Source organism: Zosterops lateralis (genome assembly GCF_965231275.1).
Source record: "Zosterops lateralis genome assembly, chromosome: 2".
Classification (NCBI taxonomy): Eukaryota; Metazoa; Chordata; class Aves; order Passeriformes; family Zosteropidae; genus Zosterops; species Zosterops lateralis.
The window spans coordinates 109,787,147-109,800,224 of record NC_139763.1 but is presented as its reverse complement, the minus strand read 5'-3'; the positions used below and the strand labels follow the sequence as shown (position 1 = coordinate 109,800,224).

The window sequence follows — 13,078 nt, the reverse complement described above, 5'->3', positions numbered from 1 at the left end:
AGACACCTTGTACTTCAGTCAGCCCCAGCACCATCTAAAGGAATTATGCAAGTGTACCCAGGAGCTGTCTCTAACCCTTCCTACTGGGAAAACTGCTCTTCTAAAACTAGGTTTATATTAGAAATGCTTGCCAGGGTATTAGCAATCACTACTGGTGAGCAATGTCCTTCTGGCTGCAGAAGTCCTTAGTGGGTATCCCATTAGATGAAAGTACTCAGCAACACAGTTTTTGTAACAGGGCTGCACTGGGAATCAGCAATAATTTTTATTATGAAAAGCATGCTTTTACACCATAAACTGTGCCTTTTTGTGGACATTTACTACTTTCTCTGGACTTTCTACTTCAATAACTCTTTTGGTTTCCTTGTCAAGGAGTGCAATTATTATCCAGCATACACCCCAGAACTCACTACCCTATTTTTGAGGGAACACTGTTTAAACTGAGTAACAGTAATTGACACGTTCTGTCAATGGACAGGTGAGAAATTGACAGTTTGCAGCAAACTATGCTGATCCCCACTGCATAAGGACAAACAAGCTGTTCAGTGAGATACCTGGAGAAGAATCAGATCTTGACAGATTTGGCATTTCCTGCATGAGTAGGGCTTGGGAGCTGCTTCTGTCAGAAGTCATTATGGTCAAAGTGGCCTACAATAACACTTAATGGACATAATTGCCACTTACAGCCACCTCCATTTTTAACTGGAAATCACTCAAGTCGACCCTGAATGCTGCTGAAAGCTCAGTCTGATGTATACTTTGATGGTAATATGTTATTTATGATATTAGGAAAGGTCATGCCTTACTTTTTATTCTGCAACTCAAAGGCCCTCACTTCAGATGAAGTATTTGCTTCTGCTGTAGAAGAAAGTCTGTTTATGTCTTTTTTTTATATACTATTTACTGCTAAGCAAAAAGCCAAATCGCTTGGCCAAAATGCGGAATGCCTGATAGTCACACTCAAAGACATTGTTTGTTATCTTGTAATACTCAGGCCATAACTTCATGGTCCAGAAGAGATCCTATTCACAATGCAAAGGCACTTTAATCCAGTCATTGTTACTGTGCGGTAACAACATTCCTGCTTTACTGGCTCTGTTAAAATCGTTGACATCCAAGCCCTACTTCAGTCCAAATTTAATAAAATTTCAAGTGAAAATTATAATTAGTTTTATTTAGCCACCTAATCTTTTTAGTAAAGCTTTTCCTGTCCTTCTTCAATTCACAAGCTGTAGCTGAAATACACATATCTCCAAACACAAACTGACTGTATTAATTTTTCCCATTTGGAACTCACAGACACTCTCTACCAATTAAAGGTGCAAAGGACTGGGTTAACTTCTGTACTGTAAACACTTCTTTATCCTATTATCAGTTCATGGACAAAGCAGGAGATTGCCTTCCTCAGAAGAAAAAGCCTATTTTGGAACAGTAAGATTTACAGACCGTCTTTCATTGTCATTTAAGAACCTTGTATTTTTATTACCCAGCTGAAAAAGTTAACAGAAATGGTTTAAGTAATAGATGCATGAAATCTGTTGAAACCCACTGTACTGGGAGTCTTGCAGAAAAGGAGCTGGTGACACCTGCTCTGTTTGGAGCTGTTCTCAAGGCTTGAGCAGCTTGAAGGTTCACCTGAGTAGCAGTCATTGCCTGAAAGTGAGGACAAAATCAATCTTAAACTAGTTTATGTGCCATCTTCAGTCCTAAAACATGCTCACACCTACCTCTGGAATAACATACCTGTAAGCTGGAGAAAAGACAACTCCTCCTACAAATCAGCATTCACTGCATGGCAAATTCTGAGGACAGAGGGGTGGGATTTATATCCAAGTAGCAAAGCAAAACGTGCCCACACAGTATCAGCGGATGGAAACATTAAGTCTGGCATTAAACTTCTCTAACCTCCCCCAGGTCTTGCCCCTTGCAAACTTGAACTTTTCCACCATTCTCTATCACAGCAACATGAAAACAACATACATTTCATATGTTACTTGGTTAGACAGTGACATTATGATCCAAAGACTCTTTCCCAAAAAGATGAAAAAAAAAAAAAAAAAAAAAAAGAACCATCATACCAATTATTAGGGTTTTGAATTTTTGAGGAAAGTTCTAATTTGCCTACATACACACCAACTGTGGCATCTAAAACTGAGGGCACAGGAGGGAGATGAAGAGGGAGTCTTCAGCTTTGAAGTGTTTTTAACTACGTGAATTTACAGTGTTCAAGTGAAGTGGCAAATAATCTGATTTATGAACTCATACACTTATTTATTTTAGGGCAAGTTGCAAATAGAAAAAGCTCTTCTGTCCAAAATTTTTGATTAAAACAAAGAAAATGCAAAGAAGTTTGGCAAATATCTCTGAATGCTAACACCTATTTATAGAATTTTGTCTGAAAGAACTAATCACTGTAATCACATTCAAATTACACTGAAACACCAAGCAGAGTTTTTAATAGTAATCTGCTACTTAAAGAAAAGACTGTTACAAGCCTATTTTTTTTTCCTTAAATACTTTCCAATTGTTGTAAATGAGATTAAAATAAAGCAGTAATATTTGGAAAAAACTTTTCAGATGTTTATAAAATTAGGCATTTAGGAACCCTTATTAGAAAATTTGTAACAAATATGCCATAAATTAAGTCAATGAATTCTATAAGCCACAGCTAAACCTGCCAATGAACTCTAGTGGAGGCTGAATTTACACACAGACCAGCTAAAACTCCTCAAAAAAAGCTATGTCTATATATACTTGTGCATTACGCACATAAAGTGCAATTAATAAAGATATTTTTATAGTCTTTGGGGAAAATACATAAAAGGCCATGCAGGAAAAAAAAAAAAGACAAACCAGCATTCACACTCAAACTTTATACCACTAATAGCTAAGACACAACTATCTTTAATTCTACCCAGACTAAACACAGCTTTAGAGGTCCAACTCCTCCCCGTTTTTAGCAGCAGAGGTTTGTGTTTGGGGGTTGCACGTGGGGGCAGCTCAGGGAGGAAAGAGTTAAAGCACAGACCTTCCTGATACTCTCACCAGGACCAAACTCCTGCCTCCACCGACCTTTTTAATCCCTTTATCACTTTAGACTTTCCCCCTCACTGCCTGGCAAAGCAGCCAGCAACGCCTCTTTGGATTTGCCTTCTCCAAGAAAGGGGAAATGCTGCTTAGACAATGGACACAAACTGAAGCGTGTAACCCAAATGCTGTGCTTTGCTGCAGCCTCTCTCCCACCACTTTGGGGCATGCCAAGGAGAAGATTATTTTTCTACTCATGCCACATGCTGAAATCACTGCAGTAACCCAAAAGCACCTGTTGAGGCTCAAAACAATTGATAACCAGCATCGAGAAAGTAGCCAAGGGCTGAAGGAAAACAGAAGCACAGAAACAAAGAGCACCCTGGCTAAAAAGAACATGGGCAAATTGTACAATTATTTAAGCCTCATATGGCTGGACCAAAGAAAGAAAATAGTAGAGCCACCAGTTTACTTACAAGATGAAAGATTTAATGATATTCCAACAATTATATTTTCAAGCTGCATTTTTCTAAATAGCTTCCTCATTAAGTGACAATAAACATACAGAAGACATATGATCCCTATTGAAAGGGAAATTAAATTTTTTTCCAACAGACCATGTTTCACTGGGAAAAAACCTCACATCTATGTTCAGAGAGGCCATGCCATTGGCAGAACTAGACACATACTGTTCACTTCCCAGAAGTGGATTTTTTTATTAAAAACAATATCCATCTATTCAGCTTGAAAGATATGATGATCCATGAGCTTTCCAAAGATTAATTTAAAGCTTAAGGGAGTTCACATCAACCGAGAGACAGGATCTGGTTGTTCAGACAGTAGATTTAAATCACCTGGCTCATTCAGCAGGCAGAATCTTTACTTTGTTCTCTACTGCTTTAACATTCTCAAACCAAGCTGGAGTCTAAACAGCCCCTGATGTTGCAAAGCTTCTCTTTTTTCAGCTCTGTTCCTTCCTGTCTTACCAAGGAGGGATTTTTCCTCATTCCTTCTGTATTTCTCTTAGGGATGTCAAAGGTTTTCAGGGACTGAGCAGGACAACTGCAGAAGGGTGGGACATAGGAGATGAGACAAGATGACAAATCCCACCAAAATAAAGGCTGAGGAAGGATTTGAGAACCAACACAAAGTACTTATTTGCCTTAAGTCTTACATTGATGTACCAAGTATAAGATTGTTCTCTAATTTGTACTTCTCAAAAAGGTAGATTTTAGCTCTAAGCTCTGGAGAGCCCCTGTGCCAGCTCCTGTCCCAAGCCATCACATCTGATATCTCACAAATGCTTCTATGGAGTCATCACTATTGTTTGTATAACAATACAAACCCACTGTGCAAGTATTTACATGCTGCCCAAATATCCTCAAAAAAGCTGGCAACCTAAGCAGTATTGCAAACTCCCTGTTTCTATAAAGCTTCAACCATTTCCTAAAGGAGTAGCATTTTTAAGAAAGAAGTGTTTATTTCAGGTCAAATTAAATCTTGCTGAAAGTGATCAAAGAGCCATAACTTCTTATGATGAAAACAGAATTCTTTTTTTTTTTTTTTAGACTGGAAAGCATCTATGACCTTACACCTTACCAATCCCTATCATACCAGGAACATTTATACCGGGGATATATCTTATAGTAGTTATCAAGCAATTATGTTAACTATTAACTTGTCAAATAATAATGTTAGCTTGCTTAAGCCTGACACACAAGACAATTAATTTATTTTTTTTTTTTCCCTGGGATAGCAGGTCTGGTACAATCAGCATGCCCCCTAAAGCTGCTAAAATGAGCTGCTGACTGTTATGTTCATGCAGTGAATACATTCTAGATGGGCAATTTCCAAACAGTTGTGGGAGTGCAGCATGTTTTCATTTACAGCACACAGTAACTCAGCATGATTTTAATGAGAGTCTTTCAGACAATTCCCCCTGGCCCTCCTGCCTTTCTTCTGAATCATCTTATCAAATGCTTACACAGCCAAAAACTTGGATCTGACGATGACAATGCATTTACATGTGACCATGGGGAATGCCTGGAGGTACACAAATGTAGCCTGGCTCTCAGGAACACATCAGGAAAAAGAGAGTGTCCTCAAATCAGAAGTCTGACCCACACAAAGTTGTCAGAGTTTAGCCACCATCTAATACATTGTTTTCTCAATTAAAAAAAAAAAATAATTCCCAAACTAAATGAAATAAACTACCTATATCTGTGATCAGCATTAAGTTTATTTTTCAGTTGTCCCAAGGCAATGTCTCCTAAAGAACCTTCTCCCTCTTGAAGAGAAGGATGAGAGCAAATGAAGATCAGACCCTCACCAATGCCCAGAAACAGAGAAGTAATTATCTTACAATCACACAGATTAGCAGGCACCCTTTAAGATCCATGCAGCTTGCTTATGTATGCCAATTTATCCACACTTCCAGAAGGCTTTCCTTGACTGAAATGCTAGGGGGGTTGGTTTTGAGTGGAAGAAATTAAAGAAGAAATACTGATAAGCTTGAAGTCCTCACTCTCCTAATGTAATACTTTGGCAGGATTCCTCCACATTTCTATTCCTACAATAAAGGGTAGCATCCTCACTTTGGCATGTCATTCCTGAAGCACTTGTAAGTGGGAGAATCAAAATCCCAACCTCCCTTTAAAGCCTGTGAAACACACAAGTTCATCTAATTAACACAACACCAGCTAGGGCAACAAGGGCTGAAACTCTTTTTCTCTTCCATGAACTATGGAAACTAACACATCTCGGTTCATTTCATGTGACTGAGCATCACTCCTTTCATACACCTAGGCTACATTTTTCTGAACTTAGCATAACTTTTGACAGTGGCATTGCTTCTCTGGAGAATGTAGACCTACTCTTACCAGAACTTCATTTGAAAGTTACCAGAAACTCAAAATAGTTTGTTTCTAAACTGAAAACGTTCTGTTGCAGTAGAACACATCAGGGCAGCAAGGATACAAAAGGAAGCAAAGTATCCCACGCCTGAACAAGAGCTTCAACGAGAAAAGGAGGGTATCAAACAAAGCATTAGAGCTACCTCTACCTGCTAGTAATACCAGTCAATGGAATTGCAGCTGAATGACTAAAACTGGCAGTAAGGCTTCTTTGTTAAGTGTACCGAGAGAATAAGTTCAAATAAGTTTAGCCTTACACATAATAGAACTAATAGACCTGGGTCCTTCCACAGGTCTTCAGGCACCTATTTTACCAAGAGCCTATATGAAAGTTTAATTGCAAATAATGCCCAGATAACATTCACTAATTAGGTGCTTCCACATGCAGCATCTTGGAGGCATATTCTTTGTAGAATCAACAGGACTCATCTTTACCAACTGGTCTTCAATTTCTTATCATGAGGTGCTATAAGAACATCAAACTGTCAGATACTTGGGGAAGAGGCAGCTATTTTCTAGGTAGAAACTTTTTTTTTTTGCTGAAAGTTCTTTTTTTTTTTTTTTCCAGAAGAAAACTTATGTTTTAAGCATTTTAAATACAAAGACCTGATCTTGTTGCACTAGACACTTCGCCTGAAGATATTATTTTCTTTTCAACCTGATGAATAACTGTATGAAACAAAGTTTCAGAAAGTACAAAGCCAATGGAAACATGAGTGAGAGGTTTTAGGTCTGACATTGCACAGGCAAAAGGAGCTATTTTTTGTAGAAAGCAGAAAAATGGAGGAACAGTTAGGATTAGATACTGGGAGTAAATAAAAGGTAACAGGGAGCCTGAAAGAGAAGTGTCTACACATAAATATTGAAATTGAACAGGGGGAGAAAAGGATCTTCATGAAACAGGATGCCAATTTAAGACAGTCCTCCATAAGAACGCCTTCTTTACAGCTTTGAAGTAGTGAAGAAACATGCATAAATACCCGAATGTAAAGTATTCAGACAGACAAAGCTTTTCCTCACTATTACAGTGAAACAGCAACCAGATTCCTGCTCACGTTAGAAATTGTTCTAGAATTCCAGGCCAATTCCCAGAGCCAATCCAACGTGCTCAGATAAGCTAACACCACATAACAGAGCTGAGGGGGCCTCAATTAATTTTTTTCAGAGAACACCAAGTTTTAATTTTTATACAGAGGCAACTGGTCTGCTAACAAAAAGCAATACCTACATCCTTCTATTTCTCTGCTTTTTAATAAATCTGGCAGCTATTAACACATTTCCAATTTGAATCTTTTGACAAGGACTACACCAGGCACACATATGCTAGACGTACATCAGCCCATTTCAGTACTTCCTCACACACTTTAAAATTAAGGTAATCAGTGAGACAGTCAACTACACTTGTCATGGTTAGTAATCCAAATACAATAATGCAGAAGGATACATTCCTTTAAATTGGCAGGGTTCTAGAATCAACAGAAGTCTACTGAACTTATGGGAACCAAGCTCAATAAAAATACAGCCATATATGACATCTTTTTTCATGAATATTTAGCTCTGCCCACCCAATACAATGGTCTATGAGACAAAATGGAAAAGGAAAATCTAGTTTTTCTGATGATACATAATAGTTGTGTTAATTCTGTGACAGATCATACTCCAGTCCTTCTCCCCTTTCCCTCTTCATCTAAAAATAGGATTCGAGCTTAGTCACCCCTCAACTGCCATTCCCAAACTTGTTAGAACCCAACAGCTGCCTTCCTACTCAGCCTTATCACACCTGACACCTCTTCATTTTTCAATACCTTAGTCAGGTAAACACCACTGCTCATCTTCAAATAAGATTTAAAAATATGGAATCATAAAAGAGCACTAAACTGACATTAAGCAGATACAAAATGGGAGACAAAAATGGAAGAATGGCAAGTATTTCCCATTTGTAAGAATGGAATGGAGGGATCTCAGAACATTAGGAGAAAGCTGTGAGCCAAGTGACAGGACATCTTGGTAATCGATACTGCTACAAAAGCCCCTGAGTTCATGTTCCCATCTCAACCAACTTGCCAACACTTCAGAAGGAATGCAAACCCTCTCTCAACCCATTCACATGGCCAAGCACTTTTAGCAGCATTTTATCCAGCTCAACAAACCAATGTTTTTTGAAGACTGAAGCTATGCACTGGTATTACTTTCCTTGTTTATTCTATAAATTAACTATTCAAAAAAAAGCTTTCATCAAAGACTACATAACCAGTAGGTTACAGAGGCAGCTGCATGGTCTGGTAAAATATAATAAGCCAAGCACATTGTTATAGCAGAAAATTCTAATAGGCAGCACTTTCTAGCACCAGTTTGTAATTCTGCAAAATGCAATTACACCACAGGCATTAATGGTTTTAATTGAACCAATTATGCTCTAAGAGCTAAAAGACTAAAAAAACATACTAAATTATACAAAGTCTTTAGTCTAAATAACACTTGAGACTTAACAAAATACTTGTGGGAAAACATATCACAGATGGTCAAACAATGTAGCGCAGTGATACCCTACACAAACACTATCACTTGGGTATTTTTTGCTTGTTTTTTTTTTTTTTTTTTTTTTTTTTTTTTTTTTTTTAAGTAAATTCTTGTTTAGAGATTTGAATAGCAGATATCTGGGTCAAGGCTGAGCAGTTCACTATATAGACACCGATTTCTCCTACCCCAAAGAAGATACTCCTTCCTTGACTCAGGATCAAATTCAGGCATTCATCAAAAGTAAAAAAAAATTACATATTTCTCTTTTCTCAATGAACACCATATGCAACATGCCCAGGCATGACAACATACTGAAAAGGGAATATGACCAGAAGTCTTTTTTCATCCTAGTCACTCATTTAACTACGTCAGTCCATCCTCCATGCTTAGGGCATTTCTAGGTCCTACCATCACATTTTAGGCATCACTTCTTTGGAGAAACCCTTTGCTCCTGTCAAAGCACTCATTCATTTCTGGAGGCTTTATGAAAGAGAGGGAAAACAGTTGTCTAAAGCACAGAGTCACACTTTGGAAGAGGTTAAAGGAGACAGCCCTTGAAAGCAAGGAGAAAATTTTCAGAACTTGAGGCAACAACACGATTCATCTCATCATGGATCTGGCAATTCTCAAGGTGAATCAGGAAAATCATATTACACTGCAGAATCCAGTCTGATGTGACTAAAACTGTCTGTCCTTCAGCAAACCACTCCCTCCAAGAGAAAGGAAAAACAAAAGAATGCACAAAGATCTCAGTATTAGCTACGCTGCTGTGCAGACCTGGTCACCATCCTGAGGGTGAAGGAGCACAGCACAGGGCAGGAGAGGCAGAGGCAAACCCCAGCAAGAGAGGCCTGCAGTTGATCAAGGCGTACATGAGCAGGAACACACTAGAGCCTCTCCAGAAGACAGCTTTTTGTTCCTGGTCTGCCATCTCCTACCTATGGCACACAGGTAGGTAGGGCCTGAGAGATGGTTTTCCCCAGAAGAGAAGTACAAAAGCCAACTTGATGAGGCATGGGCTGCTCATATTCACTCCCAGTTTTAAGCTTTCTGCAGGGACAGGTGGCTGCAAGTGCCTAAAGAAAAGAATGAGCCAGGCTGCACTTCAAGGAAAAACAGATCAGAAGTAACAAAGTTGCATCAAGTTAAGTTACAGTATTAGAAAAGAAATTTCCGAAATTTGGGCAGCCAAACACAGGGAGAGGCTGCCCAAGGAGGCTGAAAAAACACATCCTCAGAGACCCAGCCCAACCCAGCAAGGTCCTGAGCACCGCAATCCAACACCAGCTGTGGTCAGTCTCTGAGTGTGAGAATAACCGTGTCACCTGTGCAGCCTCTGACACTCATGGATACAAAGGTCTCTCCTAGCAATGGCCATGCTCATACAGCACCACAGATAAGAGAGCAGATAGAATCAAGCCCAAAGGGCAACTCAGCAACTTGCTGATATCACTGCCAAGATTAGGCCCCAAGTCTTATCTCCCATCACTTCTATAAAATAACTTTTACTGAGAAAGATAAAGGGAGGACTAATTCACTTCTTATTGCACAAGGGATAATATAAGGATCTCCACTAACAAATGTTTAAAAGCTTCATTTCTCAACCATTCTTAATCCTCTGTCAAAAGGCCCAGTTTTTGTTTCTCTAGACAACACACAGTATGATAACTATAAGCTATAAAACTTCCATCACTCCATGATGATTTGGTTTATGTTCAGTAAGGTCAGTTTCATTGCAAACTCTAAGAAGAGACTCAGACTACTACAGGAAATGCATCCATGTACATTGTATTTGATCAAGTCTCTATTTTTTTTTCCCAAAGCTTCCTAATCCAAGCAAGTAAAATACTTCTAGTGCAACACAAATCTGCCTCCCATTCCCTTTATCAGGAAAAACTGGACCTTCTAAACTGAGAGACTGCATTTAGTTTTGTTGTCTGAACTATTCAAGTGGAAAAAAAATGTCACTGGGCAGGGGTATCTGGAGCAAAGTTAGAGAAAGTCAGTCAACAGTAACAGAAGGAATAACGAACAGATTGTCACAAGCCCAGCAGTTGAGTAGCAGCACGTCCACTCAATTTCCCTACTCTACAAAACTAAATTCGCTGCTAATATAGTTCCTCCTGTCCTACCTATGATGAGCCCATGCAAGCAGCTTACAAACAATTCACTCTTAACACACACATTTGCTTAACAGCACATATTCCTGGCAGCTCCATCACAGCCTTTTCCTGCCCCATGTATGGTGTAAGAAACCAGATCCATTGAGTTATTTAACGAGTCCAAACCACAGTGATGGGTCACACAACCACCAGTTAAATGCATCAGGATGCTCCAGCCTGGAATAAAGATCACATAGTTTCACACTGCTAAGGAGTCCTGACACAGTGCACACAGTTGTGCAGGGCTGTTCACCACCTCCCCCAGCAAAGGAACTGGACACAAATAAGCAAATCCCATATACTGAAGGCCCTAAAGTGCTGGTTGTTCACACGAACAGCAACCAGGCTGCAAAACTCCTTTCTCCTGGGCACTCTTGCTAAAGCCATTAAATAGAAACTGAATCACAGTTCACAGAAACCACAATGAGCATTGCATGCAGACACTAACAGGCATTTCCCTGTGCTTACACCTTCCCCTCCCTGGCACTCTCCACCATCCTCATGATGTGCTCCTTCTTCGGGCTTAGAATAAATCATCCAGTTTGTCACAGATTGCTACAGAAGTTTTCCTTTATTCTTTGAAATTAATTAACAGGATACATGCTTCCACAGTAACTCTACGGCAATTGACCAACTGGAAGTTCAGGAAGCAGAAAGTGACAAGACAGAGACAAGACAGGACCACCTGAAGCTCTGTGCTCCAGATGCACAAACCTGGGAAGTTCACAAAAGTTTTGCAAACTCACTGTACTCAGTACAGCCATACTCTCCTCAGAAATACAAACAACACGACCCACAATATGACTGTTAGGTATACTCAGGAAGCCCAAATGTTTTAATGAATACTTTTATTAAGAGCCAGATATGCCCATTTATTAATTCCTACACTCTAGCTCCCCAGTGAAAAAAAAAAAAAAAAAAAATGAGGTGTTTTACAGCACTTCCTGCATGGCCAGGAGCTCATCAGGAACCACAAAACTCTCAGCTGTTCTGTCTTTAAGAGATTAACTTTGAGAAAATGCTCTGTGAGCGAGCCTAATAGTTTACTCAATCTTTAATCCTATTTTACAAGTTCTAGACTTTCCACTATTCAATACCAGCACCTGGTAACATTAAACCATGTTGAACATAAGAACAGGGAAAAAAAAAAAAACAAACTGTAAAATAAATTATTATATTCCTTCTTACATCCCTCACACACAGAGAGACTTTTCCAGACTTCTGGGACACAGGGTATTGGTCAGTACTACAATTATTTTGATTGCCTGACGACCACTAGTGAAACACACCATAAATGTGCAACATAAAAGCTCCCAATGGCCGCGTTCAGTCGGCAGATGAGGCTTCAGCAGCTTTTCCAGGCCAGCAGCCTGGCTCTGGCTCTGCAGGATGCAGGCCTCCTCTGGCCCAGGCCCTGGACAGAGGGTTGGCCTCACAGCTCCCAGCGAGAGGCACAAAAAAAGGGATGCTCAGAGCAGCAACCTGGCACCACACTCTGCGACACCAGGTCTGCCAAACAGCTGAGCTGGGGCTTCACAGACACCTCAAAACACGCGCCTGCAGGAAAGTTCTCCAGAAAGACGAGACTCAGGAGCAGTTTATTGACAGATTATCGCAGCTAAACACTTTTGTTAGTGATAGTGGCTCAGTGCATCATCATCTTCCTCACGTCCTGACTGCATCCATCTCTGGGATCCCCAGCATGGGAAGGGCACTGACCGTCTGGAACGAGTCCAGAGGAGGCCACCAAGCTGATGAAGCATTTCTCCTACGAGGAAAGGCTGAGAGAATTAGGATTGTGCAGCCAGTGGAAAGAGAAGGCTTAGGGGTGACCTAATGGCAGCCTTAGGTACAAGAAGGGAACTTAGAGGAAAGACAGGGCTCGACTATTGACACGTACTGACAGGTTAAAGGGAAACAGGCTCATGCTAGGAGTAGGCTTAGATTAGATATTAGGAAAAAAATATTTAGTGTAAGGGTGGTGAGGCACTGGAATAGGTTTCCCAGTGAAACTGTAGTTGTCCCATCCCTGGAAATGCCCAAAGCCAGGCTGGATGCAGCTTTAAGGAACCCGAACAAGCGGAGGCGTCCCTGCCTATGGCAGCACGGTTAGGACCAGATGATTTTTAAAGTCCCTTCCAACTCCAGCCCTTCTAGGACTCCGTGACTCTCCCGAGCCGTCCCGGGCTGTGCCCCACGGGCCCGGCCGGCCCGGGCACGGCCGCAGAGCTGTGGGGAGGGAGGGAGGGCCCGCGGGGGCAGCGCTGCCGCCCGAGGCGCCGCAGGGCGGTGGGCCCGAGGCTCCGGACAGACCAGCCCGGCCCGGCCCGGCCCAGCCCGTCCCCAGCAGGCCGGGGCAGGTCGGCGGGAGAGGCCTCGGAGCAGCGCCCGGCCCGGGAGGCCCCGCCGAGCCCCGGCCGCAGCTCCAGCTCCAGCTCCGCCCGCGGCAGCAGCGCC

At 41.0% G+C, this 13,078-nt stretch overlaps 1 protein-coding gene across 3 annotated transcripts in view; it reads right to left on the bottom strand.

Moving 5' to 3' along the window:
• The window catches only part of GBE1 (1,4-alpha-glucan branching enzyme 1), a 135,752-nt gene that overhangs the window by 122,438 nt on the left and 236 nt on the right, over positions 1–13,078 (bottom strand). The window lies entirely within an intron of this gene.